Below are 14,288 nucleotides of genomic sequence, written 5' to 3' on the forward strand. Positions count from 1 at the left end.
GATGTTGCAATTTTACAAAACATATCTCAGGCAACTTAGAGTACTATGTGCTGTCCTTGTTCTCTCACTATAGGAGTGATGTGACTGTGCTGGAGAGAATGCAGAGGAGATTCACTAGGATGTTGCCTGGATTGAAATATTTTAGTTATGGAGCGAATTTGATAGGCTCGATTTGTTTTCTATGGAGAAAATGAGCCTGAGGGATGACCTGATAGAAATACTTAATTTTTTAAGGGACATAGTAGGTAGTCAAAGTCTTTTCACCTTGGTAGAGGTAGCAGAAACAAAATGGCATAGGTTTAAGGTGAGAGGAAGTTTTAGTGGGGATCTGAGGGGGACTATTTTTATGGAGAGAATGGTTGGATCTGGAATGTACTTCTTGAGGAGGTGGTGGAATCAGATATTTTTGTTACATTTAAGAGATGTTAAAGCAGACACTAAACTTGACAAGGCATAGGAAGGTAGGGTACTAATAAAGACAAATGTAATTGGTGCAGACTGGCAAAAAGGTTGCCATTAATGCAGTTGGCCAAAGGGCCCATTTCTGAGCTGTACAACTTGTTCACTCTAGGACCAAATGATTCTACACCATTACAGTCTTTCACAAGAGCTAGGCTGGATGTTTTCATTCACAAAAATCATTGGTACTAAAGCACTAAAATGGTCAAATAAATTCTAACATCTGTCATGTTTCATTCTGTGTTGTTGCCTACTAGTTATTATGAGTCAATTATGTTCAGACTCCATTTTTGCAGCCAAGATTGCATCGTGAAATATTTGTTTTAGCAAATTGCCAGCTGCAGGGAGCAAAGAGTGCCTGATGTAACATGTTGACAGATCAGGTAAAACGGAGTTAAGCATTGTGTTCATGTGAAAAATTCCTGCTTGGTAAACTGCTGCAAATTAAAATAAGATAGGATTAATAAAATAAAATACTATAACATAAGCAAAATATGTTGAGCATTATGGAGATAGAATGAAGGTGGAGTGGACAGAGTGGATGAAGAGTCTTGGTATGAAAAGTTAATGGTGTATTTCCCTCCATAGATGCTGCATGACCAGCAGAGGAACTCAGTCAGTTGAGCAGCATCTGTGTGTTGGGTCAGGGAAAGAAAGCGAAGAAATTGTCAGCATCTCAGGTCAAAACCCTGCACTTAATTAATTGAAAAATTCATACATTCGAGTTACTAAGATAATAAGTTACTCACCTATGAATTGAGGTGTTTCCTGCACTCAGTTAGCAATGCCTGCAGTTGTCAGCATTATTCCATCTCACTGCACTTCTGGCATACAGTTTTTAATCTTAATTTGCCAAGTTAACACAAAGTGCATAGTCCCACTGTGGTGAACTACATATACCTGTCTGGACACGCACCCCCCCCCCACCCCCCACTGACTGCTCCTGTGGCTCCTCCCACAGACCCCGGTATAAAGGCGATTGGAGGCACTGCTCCTCCCTCAGTCTCCAGGATGTTGTGTGGTGGTCGCTTGCTGCTTGTGCTTTCTTCCAGCCAATAAAAGCCTACCTTAACCCACGTCTCAGAGTTATTGATGGTGCATCACCCACACACAAAAAAAATCTGAAAATTATTTCATAATTTTGAATGGCTGAGAAGTGAAAAGGGTACTAAAGTAACTGCAGTTGTAGAGTGAATCAGGCAGTATTTATGGAGAGTGGATTAGAATCAATGAGCTGAAATGTCATATCTGTTTCACTCACTATAGAACTGAGTATTTTCATCATTCTCTGTTCCTAATTAAAATTTATGGCATCTGTAATATTTTGATTTTGCAGTAACTGGAACTTGTTGCTTTATCTTAAGAAATGTATGCTTTCCAGAGTCTAATTTGCTTCATATGTGGGTTAAATAATTGGGTCAAAAGGATTAACTTAAAACTAGAAATGCAACAAGTTTGGAGCAAAAAATAAAATAATTAATAAATAAAATATAAATTGCATGGTTTCTGTGTACATAACATGTACAGGTAAAAGGTCTTCATTCCCCTCAATATTTCACCAATATAAATGTCCAAAGGAAAATATTGAGCACAACAAAATTTGTATGTACCAATTTTTGGATGGTTGGGAAGCATCAGTATATCCACTGAAATATGAGCCCAATTGTCCTACATACTGTTTTAATGAACCAGTGTGGCCTCAGAATATCCCAGTGAATGGTGGAAATAAAATGGACACTATTAATGTAAGTTTAAGGTTGGTGGGCTTGTGCAGCAGAAACAAGGGGAGCCAGAGAAAATTTAAATAAGGCAAGGCAATAAGACTTATGATGGATCGGATGTTTACATTTTACCTTGATAAGGACAAGAAGTGGCCTCTGCAAGTCTTAGGTTGGAGATAGATCTACTTTTCATCACCTTTTGAGGCTGTGGATCATGTTTCCATACCTCTCCTTTATCTTTCAGTCCAGGTAGACGTTCTTGACCCAAAGTGTTGATTGCCCATCTCCCTTCATAGATGCCACCCTAACCTGCTGAGATCCTCTAGTGTTTCGTAGGTTGCTCCAGATTCCAGCATCTGCTTTCCCTTGTATCTCCACCTTTGACCATAAGCCATCAGATAATGGTCTTCTGAATAGAACATCCTTGAGGCCCCTCTGTGTTGCAGATCATGTAGATGGTCTCAGAGCTGATTATCAAGCCAATTTTGCAGAATGCCTCATTGTTAGAACTTTCAACAAGCATGATGGCATTGCTTGTGTGGTGGCGAAGCATTCATGTATCGTCAGCATTTTAGCAGCATCCCATCCAGCCATCAGGGGAGGCACAGCAGAACAAAACCATCATCTAACTTTCTGGAATGAACTTTTGTTTGGAAAATCTGAAAAGTGATGCATTTTTTCTCTCATGGGTCATCTTGAGCAGGTGTATAACAGTGGATTTGTGTTCTATGGGTCGTCCCCACTGAGAGAAATATTGACTGCAATGACCAGCTGAAAGATGCACATTGGTCTGGCTAAAGCCTAGTCACAGAGTCGCACAGCATAGAAACATGTCTTCAGCCAAATGCATCCATGCCAACCTTCCTTCAAATGATGTCATCTTTCAAGTAACAATTATTGTTCACAACCAATATCACAGTGAGGCCTCCATTGCTCAGGATTGACCACAAATGTTGTGTCCTAGCTGTCTAGATACGCAAGCCTAGGCAGTGCAACATGGAGAGCAAACTGTCGGCCATGTAGCAAGCTCCCCCTCTCCACGTATCTGATAAACCCAAAGGAATGGCAGACAGACACCAATACAGTGTGGCACCAGCAGCATCATAGGAATTGTCATTCAGCATTGAACTCAACTGTTTTAGGGACACCAGCCCTAGATTTTCCCCTTGGGGTTTACTCCCAAAGCCTTCCCCATGAATGAGTATAGCTGCAAGGCACCAGAGGTTTGAGATCAGAGTTTTCCTTCTCCTAGGTGAGCTGCCAACTACAGCTGATGAGACACATCTGCCCGAAGCGACTGGGCTTAGTAGCTAAGTCATATGTGAAGGCCAGGAGCTGGACTTGGTTGTCGGAGGCTATTTGAGACATGCACCATTGGAAGCATTTAATAGGCAGTGGGAGCTTGTCCCCATTACCACCCCCAGCTATAACGACCTTAAGGAGCCAACCAATATCACATATAACACAGTAACACAGAACCATTTTAGTTTTATTTGAAGTAGTATTTATTTATTTGCCAAGGTAGCTAGTTGTAGTGTAGATTTTCAATATGGATCAATGTTCACTAGTTAGACTGAGTCACAGAATAGACCAAAAAAGGAGAAGGGATGACCGAGACTTATCCAAATAGGCTGTTGAGTGAAGAACTGTCCAAACTCCAATCAGCAATTCCAAACTTCCACAGCAGATGCTGTGTTTGGCTGCAAAACAATGATGTCAGAGACAAAGTGTAGAGGAAGATTTATACTGCTTCTTCAAAAGGAAAATACTTTTGCAGTTCAGCACAAGTTTGGAAAACCAATCCAATAGGCCAGAGCAGTGGACCTTTTAGAACATTGCGTTAAAGAGCACTGCACAGAAATGGGTTACCTTTGGCTCACCATGTGCATGCGGACCTTTTAGCCCATTTGCATCAATCCTATTGGATGAAATTAGGAGCGTATGATTTGATGGCCGGCCTATTTATGCACCTGCCAAATGTTCCTTAAACATAATGATTGTAGCTGATACCATCACCTCCTCTACAACGCATTCCAGATGTCAACCACTCTGTAAAAAACTTACCTCCCAGATCCCCTTTAAAATCTCTTCCTCTCACTTTAAACCTATGCCCTGATGTTTTTGATACCACAGCCGTGGGGAAAAGATTTTGACAATTGATCTTATCATAATCTTATATATTTCTAACAGGTCACTCCTCAGCCTCCTTTGTTCCAGGGTAAACAAGCTCTGCCTATCAAATCTTCCCACATGACCCAAGTCCTCCAATTCATGCTGTTGATCCTCCAATGCAATCACATCCTTCCTATAGTGCAGTAACTAGAGCCGTGCATAATACCCCAAGTGTGACTAACTCTTTAACCTAATCCAAGATTAATCCAAGCCTTCCCTCTCACACAGTCCTCCATTTTTATTTTATCCATCTGCCTGTCTAAAAGTCTCTTAAAGGTCCCTTAAATGTCTCCTAAATTTGGATTCTATACTGAATTAGAATTAACTTCTTAGGAAACCCATATCCTTAACTCATTATAGGCAGAATGAATTCAACATATGGATTATATTCAGGAATTAAACCAGGTTTAATGAAATATTCTAAAGCTTATTTAAAGCAGGAATAGTTTAATGTGAAAACAGAAAATCGTAGAAACTCTCAGCAGATCAGGTAGCCTCAGTGTAAGGAGAAACAAAGTTAAGTTTTCAGGCTGATGAATTTTCATCATAACCAAAAAAGTTATAAATTAAACATAAATACAAGAAAGTCTGCAGATGCTGGAAATCCAAAGCAACACACACAAAATGTTGGAGGAACTCAGCAGGTCAAGTAGCATCTATGGAAATGAATAAACAGTTGATGTTTCAGGACAAGACACTCCTTCAAGATTGGAATGGAAGCGGGAGGACGCCAGAATGAAAAGGTGGGTTGGGGGAGGGGAAGGAGGATAGCCAGAAGGTGACAGGGAAAGGAAAAAATGCTGGAGGGAAAGGAAGCTGATAGGACCGGAGAGTGGACCACAGGAGAAAGTGAAGGAGGAGGGGACTCAGAGGGAGGTGATAGCCAGGTGAGAAGAGGTAGAAGATCAGCGTGCTGAATTGAGGAAGCAGTGCAGGGGAAATTTGTTTACCGGAAGGGGAAATCGATGTTGATGCCATCAGGTTGGAGGCTACACAGACTGAATATAAGGTGTTGCTCCTGCACCCTGAGGGTGATCTCATCTTGGCCCCCCAATTTACGATGGTTCTTACCAAGGTAGAGGAGGCCACATAGGGATCGCCGGAAGATTTGCAGGTGAAGTGTTGCCTCATCTGCAAAAACTGTTTGGGCCCCGAATGGAGTTAAGGGAGGAGGTGAGTGGGCAGGTGTAGCACTTAGGCCACTCGCAAGGATACGTGCCAGAAGGGAGGTTAGTGGGGAGGGACGAATGAACAAGGGAATCACGGAGGGAGTGATCTCTGCAGAAAGTGGAGGGGGAAAGGAGGTAAAGATACGTTTGGTGGTAGGGTCCCTTTGGAGATGGTGGAGGTTGCAGAGGACAATGCAGTAGATATGGATGCTTATGGGGTGGTAGGTAAGGACAAGAGGAACTCTATCATTGTTAAGGCGTTGGGAAGACTGGGTGAGCACGGATGAAATTGAAACATCTTTTAAGATGCAGAGAAGAGGGTGGGGCAGGGAGCATAATGGGCAAGTTTGTGATATGAGGAGGGATCTGAAAGAGGTGTGAGAAAACAGTTCTGGTGCCACTGAGTGAGGATTGTGACAGCTTGTAAACGTGCCTTCAGAGGTATTCCTTTTCTTACGTCCATATTCCCTCCCTGTTAATGCTACCTCCGCTCCTCATCCCACAGACGCTGCCTGGTCAGCTGAGTATTTCCAGTATTCTCTTATTTTATTTCTGAATTCCGGCATCTGCTGAATTCTGCTTTTCCTTAGATCTCCGGCGGAGATACTTTACCATGCGCTTTAAAATCCTGGGAGGAATTTCCATGGCATTTTAAAGGTTCCCTGCCGATTGAGGCTGGGCGTAGATTTCCAGTAACAGCTGGATGAAGCCTTGCGCCCTGTGATGCTGACCGCCCCGTTACATGTCAGCGTTCGCCTTATTTGGATGGTTAACCCGGGCTAGAGTAAGCCAGTTCTTTTCCTGCGTCGGTTTCAGCGGTATGTGCGATCTAAAAAAAACAGACAATTCATTTGTATCTGTCACTCTCCGAATATTCACTCGGTTGCAACTGATTTTGTCGGAGATCTTTCAATGTGTGTGTGTGTGTGTGAACTGTTATTTCCAATAACTAGGAGGAGTGTTGGGCACTCCCTTTCTGGCTGGGATGCCTCTTTGGTTATGATCGCCATCCCATCTTGGGTAAAATAAGCGGCAGGGTACGGCGGTTTACTCAGACATCCTATAGACCATGTGTAATCTGTTTGTGTTAGTTTAAACATATCCCTGTATGGGATCATTCGGCAGAGCTGTGCAGCGCCAGGGCAGCCGCATAGTGCGACTCTAGGCTCTAAGCGTTCTGCAGTTCGGAATAGGTGAAAAAATAGTTCGTTGACGTGTCTCCAAAACTGCCCGGTGCCGTGGTTTTGTTTTTTCAGTGTCTGACCAGGGAAGTATGACACAAACACACACACACACACACACACACACACACACACACACACACACACACACACACACAAACGCACACACACACACACACACACACGTACACACACGTACACACGTACACACACACAAACGCACACGTACACACACACGTACACACACACGTACACGTACACACACACACACACACACACACACACGTACACACACACACACGTACACACACACGTACACACACACACACACACACACACACACACACACACACACACACGTACACATACAGGAGCACACACACACAACCACAGAACTGGTTTAAAACATGTAAATTGAATATTTATACAAAATGAAACACAAATCTCCAAACTGGTCTGTCTGATCGCCCATTCATTGACATCACTCAAATTAACTACTTCTAAAATTTACTTCTTTGCGTGAATATAACTTTTCCGTGGACTTTTCTTTGGAACAATTTGATATTTGAAAATACGTTTAACTTTTCTTGGGACTATACAGTAGATGTGGCGATTACACAATACAGCTAAAATTTCTCGCTAAAGTGAGAGCGTCGGTCTTCCTCTTAAGAGTATAATGCCCAGGTTAAAATAATCTCCTTCCCATATGCATCATATAAGGAATGCATCAACGCTGATGACTTAATCCGTAAACAAAATCCAAGGAATTAAAATCATTTCTGACATTCTCTTCCTTATTTAGCCATTGTAGTGCAAAGAATGTGCAGGCTGCGGAATTCAGTAGTTGCACAATTCGAGTTATACGAGGGCAGCTATCTTGAACGATCCTCTCCGTATCCAACACTGAAAAAAAAACATATTTCAATGTTGCACGCTTTTCCTCGTTATAGGATCCTTAAGCAAGCGGTCTTACCTAAATTGGAAGAGCAACAGCCACACTTAGCCCATCGACGAAATCAACCGACTAATAGCAGGGGTTAAAAGCGCCGCGGAGAGCGGACAATTTACAACTGTAGTTGTAGCCACCTACTTGTGATCGGAGAAGATTCTCCATAAAAAAATAAGTGATTGTATTTTCCATAAATAGTCATCTGAGAGCTTTGGCTACATCAGCCCATTAGAAAAATCCTTAAAGCACCGCGGAGCTTTACCCACGGAGCAAGCCAAGTCTGGTTGCGAAACGAATACATACACTTCATTCACAGCAGGAAATAAAATTCCAGTGGAAGTTTTACGTGTTAGAAGAAGCAATGCACCTTTCTTAATTAGCAGTTTTAAACTGAAGGAGGGAACAATACTATAGAACTCTGGACATTTTGGGTTTCCCCATCCAATGGATCATCAGAAAGCCCCTTCCCTCCCCCCTATTTGCAGGACTCCCTGTCTGATCTCTTGCTGTACTGCTGTGGGTAGGTGGAGCTTGGAGCACCTTGCCTCTACAATAAATGTAGAAATATAAGTGAATCCCAAGGTGAGGGCAGGAGTCTAGTTGTAATGGAGTGAGGAGGAGTAGAAACCCACCTGCACAAAATAAAGGAGAGAAAACCACCTGTAATGGCACAGATAATTGCCTTTGATGGGGTAGGAGGAATATTGGAACAATGGAAACTGACCAAGGAGTAACGGATCACGATGAGTCTCAAGCAAAGCACTTCTTCCTTTCTGGCTACTCCAGGATCTCCTGACAATAGTCAGAAATATGTAACCCTACTCAAAGTGCTGGGGCAACTCAGCAGGCCAGGAGAGGAGTGGAGTAAAGAGATGATAATTCAGGCTTCATCGAGCCTGGGAAGGAAGGGGGAAGAATCCTGAATAAGGAGGGGATGGGAGGGGAAGGAGTACACGCTGGCCGATGATAGGTGAAGCCGAGTGAGAGAGGAGGTGGGGAAGGGAAAGGATCATGGGATGGGAGGCCTAAGGGGAAAGAAAGGGGGAGGGGAGCACCAGAGGGAGATGGAGAACAGGCAAGGAGTGATTGTGAGAGGGGCAGAGAGAGAGTAAAGAAGAAAAAAGGAAAACATAATAAATAAATAGATAGAGAGATAGCTAAGGGGTGAGGTACCCTCCCCTTTTTTATTTATTTGTTTGTTTGCTTGTTTATTGTTTTTTCCTTTTTTTCATCTTTTCTCTCTTTTTTCTCTCTCTCCCCTCTCACAGTCACTCCTTGCCTGCTCTCCATCTCCCTCTGGTGCTCCCCTCCCCCTTTCTTTCTCCCTAGGCCTCTTGTCCCATGATCCTTTCCCTTCTCCGGCTGTGTATCCCTTTTGCCAATCAACCTTCCAGCTCTTAGCTTCATCTCTCCCCGTCTTGTCTTCTCCTATCATTTCAGATCTCCCCCTCCCCTCCCACTTTCAAATCTTGTACTATCTTTTCTTTCAGTTAGTCTTGACGAAGGGTCTCGGCCCGAAATGCCAACTGTACTTCTTCCTATAGATGCTGCCTGGCCTGCTGGGTTCCACCAGCATTTGGTGTTGCTTAAATGGACAACCCCTTGTTCTGCAATGATGCCTCCTAATGTTAAATTCCCCAACCAAGAGAAGTATCTTCTCAGAAACTATCTTGTAAAATCCCCTCAAAAAATTACCTTATTCAGTGAAATTAGCTTTCGTTTCTCTAAACTCCAAACAATCAGATATGGTCAACATGTACAAACAAGCTGGATGAACTCAGCAGGTCAGGCAGCATCCGTTGAAATGAGCAGTCAACGTTTCGGGCCGAGACCTTTCGTCAGGACTGAAGAAGGAAGGGGCAAGGGCCCTATAAAGAAGGTGGGGGGAAGGGTGGAAGGTGCCAGGTGAAAAACCAATCAGAGGAAAGATCAAGGGGTGGAGGAGGGTAACAGACAGACATACTTTATTGATCCTGAGGGAAATTGGGTTTCGTTACAGCCGCACCAACCAAGAATAGTGACGAAATATAGCAATATAAAACCATAAATAATTAAATAATAAGTTAATCATGCCAAGTGGAAATAAGTCCAGGACCAGCCTATTGGCACAGGGTGTCTGACACTCTGAGGGAGGAGTTATAAAGTTTGATGGCCACAGGTAGGAATGACTTCCTAAGCAGGGAGGGGATAGGCAGGAAAGGTGAAGAAGGAATGTAAGGGGAAAGCATTATGGGTAGTAGAAGGAGGCAGAATCATGAGAGAGGTGATAGGCAGCTGGAAGAGGAGGCAGAGTGAAAGTGGGATGGGGGAAAGGAGAGGGAGGGAATTACCGAAAGTTGGAGAATTCGATGTTCATACCAAGGGGCTGGAGACTACCCAGACGGTATATGAGGTGTTGCACCTCCAACTTGAGTTTGGCCTATATGGTATTATTATTAAAGTTTTATGATATTGTATATCCTTGAGATTCCTGTGATCTTTTCACAACTTGCCTTCTTGGATACCAGCAAATATGATGCTGACTCTTCTTAGTCTTTTCAGCTAACTCATTCTTGTAGCAAAAAAAAAACATTGCGGAAAGAATTCAAAGGGTCAGGCAGCCTCTATGGAGGCAGAGGGATAGTTGATGCTTTAGGTCAGGATCCTTCATCAAGATTGAGAGGGAAGATTGTCAGTATGAAGGTGTAAGATGGAGGGGTGAAGTAGAAGATGACAAGCTGTAGATGGAACCAGATGAAGCGGGAGTTGAATGGGGGGGGGGGGGGGGGTGGAGACAGAGACAGAGGCTACATGGCCATAAATGGACACTACGAGGGCTGCAGATTTTGGAATCTGGTAGGAAGGGAAGATAATGAGTGGAAACAAGTAAGGGAGTGATGGTGGGCAGATGGAATCGGTGGTAGGAAGGTGGATAGGAGACAGATTAGGCTTTGTGTGTGGTGATAGGCAGAAGAAATGTGGTGGGGAAGGGAAAAAGAAACAAACAGGGCCTGGTGCAGGTTAAAAGGGGGGAGCAACTGATGTAAATAGTTGTCATCCATGTGTTGTTCAACTAGTTACAACTTGTTATCTGTAAGAACTCATTTATCACAACTCTGTCTTCTGTCAACTGGCCAAAAGTCTCTCTATGCTGAATGTCACTCACAATGATATGATCTCTTAGCTTGTGTCATACCCTTTTATGTGGTATCCACTGAATTCCTTTTATCAATGAATGTCATAAAGAAAATTATCAAACACAGTTTCTATTTCATGAAACATTGTTTGTAGCTGGTTGCATTATGGCCTTGTAGGGAAACACCAAAGCCCAGGAACGGAAAAGCCTGTAAAAAGTGGTGGATGCAGCCCAGTCCATCACAGGCAAAGTCCTCCCCACCACTGAGCACATCTACAAGGACTGCTGCCACAAGAAAGCAGCATCATTATTAAGAGCCTCCACTATCGCCACTATCCAGACCATACTCTCTTCTCTCTGCTGCCATTGGGAAGGAGATACAGGCACCTAGGTCCTATAGCACCAGCTTCAGGGACAGTTATTACCCTTTTGCATTTAGGTTCCTAAACCAGCATGGATAACTTCATCCACCTCAGTTCTGAACTGATTCTACAACTTATGTTCTGAGTATGTATGTATGTATGTATGTATGTATGTATGTATGTATGTATGTATGTATGTATTTATCTATCTATGCATCTGTTTATTTATTTAGTTATCTATCTATCTATTAACTACTTTTGTATTTGTACAGATTATCTTCTTTTGCACATTGGTTGTCAGTCCTTCTGTGTAGTTTTTCATTGATTCTATTGTATTTGTATCGAGAGTATCCTGAGCAGCTGCATCACTGCCTGGTTCGGAAATTGCACCGTCTCGGATCGCAAGACCCTGCAGCGGATAGTGAGGTCAGCTGAGAAGATCATTGGGGTCTCTCTTCCCACATTACAGACATTTACACCACATGCTGCATCCACAAAGCTAACAGCATTGTGAAGGACCCCACGCACCCCTCACACAAACTCCTCTCCCTCCTGCCAGCTCTCATGACCAGACTGTGCAACAGTTTCTTCCCCCCAAGCCATTAGACTCCTCAATACCCAGAGTTTAGTCTGACACCAACTTGCACACACACACACCACACTCAACTGTACATTTATATTTACATAATTTATTATTTATTGTAATTTACCCTTTACTGTGCCTATTGTCTTGTTTATTAATTATTGTACTGTCTTGCACAGTTTTGTACACTTTATGTAGTCCTGTGTAGCTCTGAAGTCTAATGTAGTTTTGTGTTGTTTCATGTAGCACCATGGTTCTGGAGGAACGTTGTCTCATTTTTACTATGTACTGTAGAAGCAGTTATGGTTGAAATGACAATAAAAGCGACTTGACTTGATTTATCTGCTCCATTGTGAATGCCTGCAAGAAAATGAATCTCAAGGCGGTATACGGTGACATACTGTATATGTACTTCGACAACAAATTTACTTTGAACATTGAACTTGTTTAATTATACTATGCTTTTCAAAATCATCTGCTCTTCATTCATAATGAATTCCAGCATTTCTCAATTACAGATGATGTGTACTTTCCTGATTTCTATCTTCCTCTTTCTTTGAGTATGAATATACTTCATTTGCAGTTTTCGAGCCAGCTGGGTTCTTTCCAAAATCTGGAAAGTTTTGGAAGATCACAAGCCCTGCTGCTGCTATGTTTGCAGTCCCTTACACAAGGATCACAGATTTCACATTCTTTAGTCCTATTGATTGACTGTTAACTTTTCTTTTGTGATAGGACTTTTCTTAAAGTTACTTCCCCTTTCCCTCTTGATTTTCTACTATTAGATGCCCCACTGCAAGGCTTCCCTGCATTTGTGTTGCATTCCTCATGTAATAAAGGGATTGCCCCAATCATTCTCTAAAGAATCAGTATGCATTTTTGCATTTACTCATTGCCCTGTCCCATACTTGTAGAAGCCCTTACTGTCTGCTTTATTTGCATTGTTTGTTTACTCTATTTACTCCTGTTTGCCTCTTCACTTCGCTCTCTGTTTTTTTTTAAGCATCCTTTTATGGTTTCTGCTTATTTTTTTTGCAGTTTTATGATCCCATGTTAATCTTCATAACATAATCTTCCTGAATGGACTGAACTGCAGCTGGCAGTTCTGTAGAGACACTTTGGCTAAAGGCACTGCACAGGCCTGTTCATTACAGGCTTCCACACCCATGCCCTACATTCTGCAAGCCAGGAATCAGCTGCGTTTTGTTCTTGCTGCTGGAAGATGGAGCTCAGCCAAACTTCGCTAATGGGCTTTGCTGGCCAGTGGCTGGTATATGTCACGTAGTTCCTTTTGTTTGAATGGTGTAACAAATTTGGACTAATGAAGTAAGTACAGGTAAGTATGAAATATAAAAGACAATGTTGGAAATACTCATTGGGTCAAGCTGAATCTGTGGGAAGAGAGCCAGAGTTGACTTTTCAGTCCTAAGACCCTCCCTGCAGTCTCTTCCCTCATGATCTCAGGCTGCAAGAATCCTGCTACGGTATGGGCCATGTTCCTCCAAAGAGGCTGTAGCAGCAAAATTGATCCAAAATCAAAACAAAACAATTCCTACCAGCCTGCAACCTCAGAGTTGTTTTACCTGCTCACAGTTCCAATGATTGCTCTAAAGAGTTGAATTCCCTATTGCGATCTTTTATTAGCAATTAATAAACATACAATTAAGCATTATTAAGTGTTATTTCAGCAGTCAGCAAAGATATGACCTCTGCTGGCCCAAGCTACAAACTGTCACAAAATAAACATGAATACATAACTTATCCCCTTTATTTATACTATGCCCCCACTAATGTGACTACACAGAGATAGACATATAGATACTTTATTGGTCCCAAAGGAAATGTCAGTGTCACAGTAGCATTACAAGTGCACAGATATAAATATTAGGGAGAAGTAGAAAGAATAGAAAATGAGTTGCCACTAACAGTCCAGCAGGAGAGGATCATCACTTCCCTGTCTATAGGGTGACTCATTATAGAGCCAAATGGCCGAGGGTAAGAATGACCTCATATAGTGCTCTTTGGAGCAATGCATTTGTCTTAGTCCATTACTAAAAGTGCTCCTCTGTTCGGCCAAGGTGGCATGTAGAGAGTGAGAAATATTGTCCAGAATTGCCAGGATTTTCCATAGGGTCATTTGTTCTACCACAGCCTCCAGTGTGTCCAGCTTGACTCCTATAATAGAGCCAGCCTTTCTAATTGGTTTATTGAGCCTGCTGGCAACACCCATGCTGATGTCATTGCCCTAGCACACTACCGCATAGAAGATCATACTGGCGACAATAGACTGGTAGAACATATGAAGGAGAAGCCTGCACACTCCAAAGGACCTCAGTCTCCTCAGGAAGTAGAGGTGACTCTGGCCCTTCTTGTACACAGCCTCTGTGATGGTGCTCCACTCAAGTCTGTCATCCAGGTGCACTCCTGGGTACTTGTAGGTGCTCACAGCATCCACGTCCTCACCACCAACAGTGACGGGGAGCAGTGCAGGCTTAGTCTTCCTAAAGTCCATCATCATCATCATCTTCTTTGTCTTACTGATGTTGAGCTGCAGATGATTCATATGGCCCCATTTGA

The 14,288-nt window shown here is 42.7% G+C and overlaps 1 long non-coding RNA gene across 1 annotated transcript; it reads right to left on the reverse strand.

Annotated features, from left to right (window-relative positions):
• Window positions 1-3,687: 3,687 nt before the first annotated feature.
• LOC140715329 (uncharacterized) lies at window positions 3,688-8,053 on the reverse strand. The gene is made up of 3 exons (XR_012096109.1): window positions 7,676-8,053; window positions 6,134-6,350; window positions 3,688-3,880 (listed from the first exon to the last, which is right to left on the reverse strand). It is a non-coding gene; the product is annotated as an uncharacterized lncRNA (long non-coding RNA).
• Window positions 8,054-14,288: the final 6,235 nt, after the last annotated feature.

Source organism: Hemitrygon akajei, chromosome 23 (assembly GCF_048418815.1).
Source record: "Hemitrygon akajei chromosome 23, sHemAka1.3, whole genome shotgun sequence".
Classification (NCBI taxonomy): domain Eukaryota; kingdom Metazoa; phylum Chordata; class Chondrichthyes; order Myliobatiformes; family Dasyatidae; genus Hemitrygon; species Hemitrygon akajei.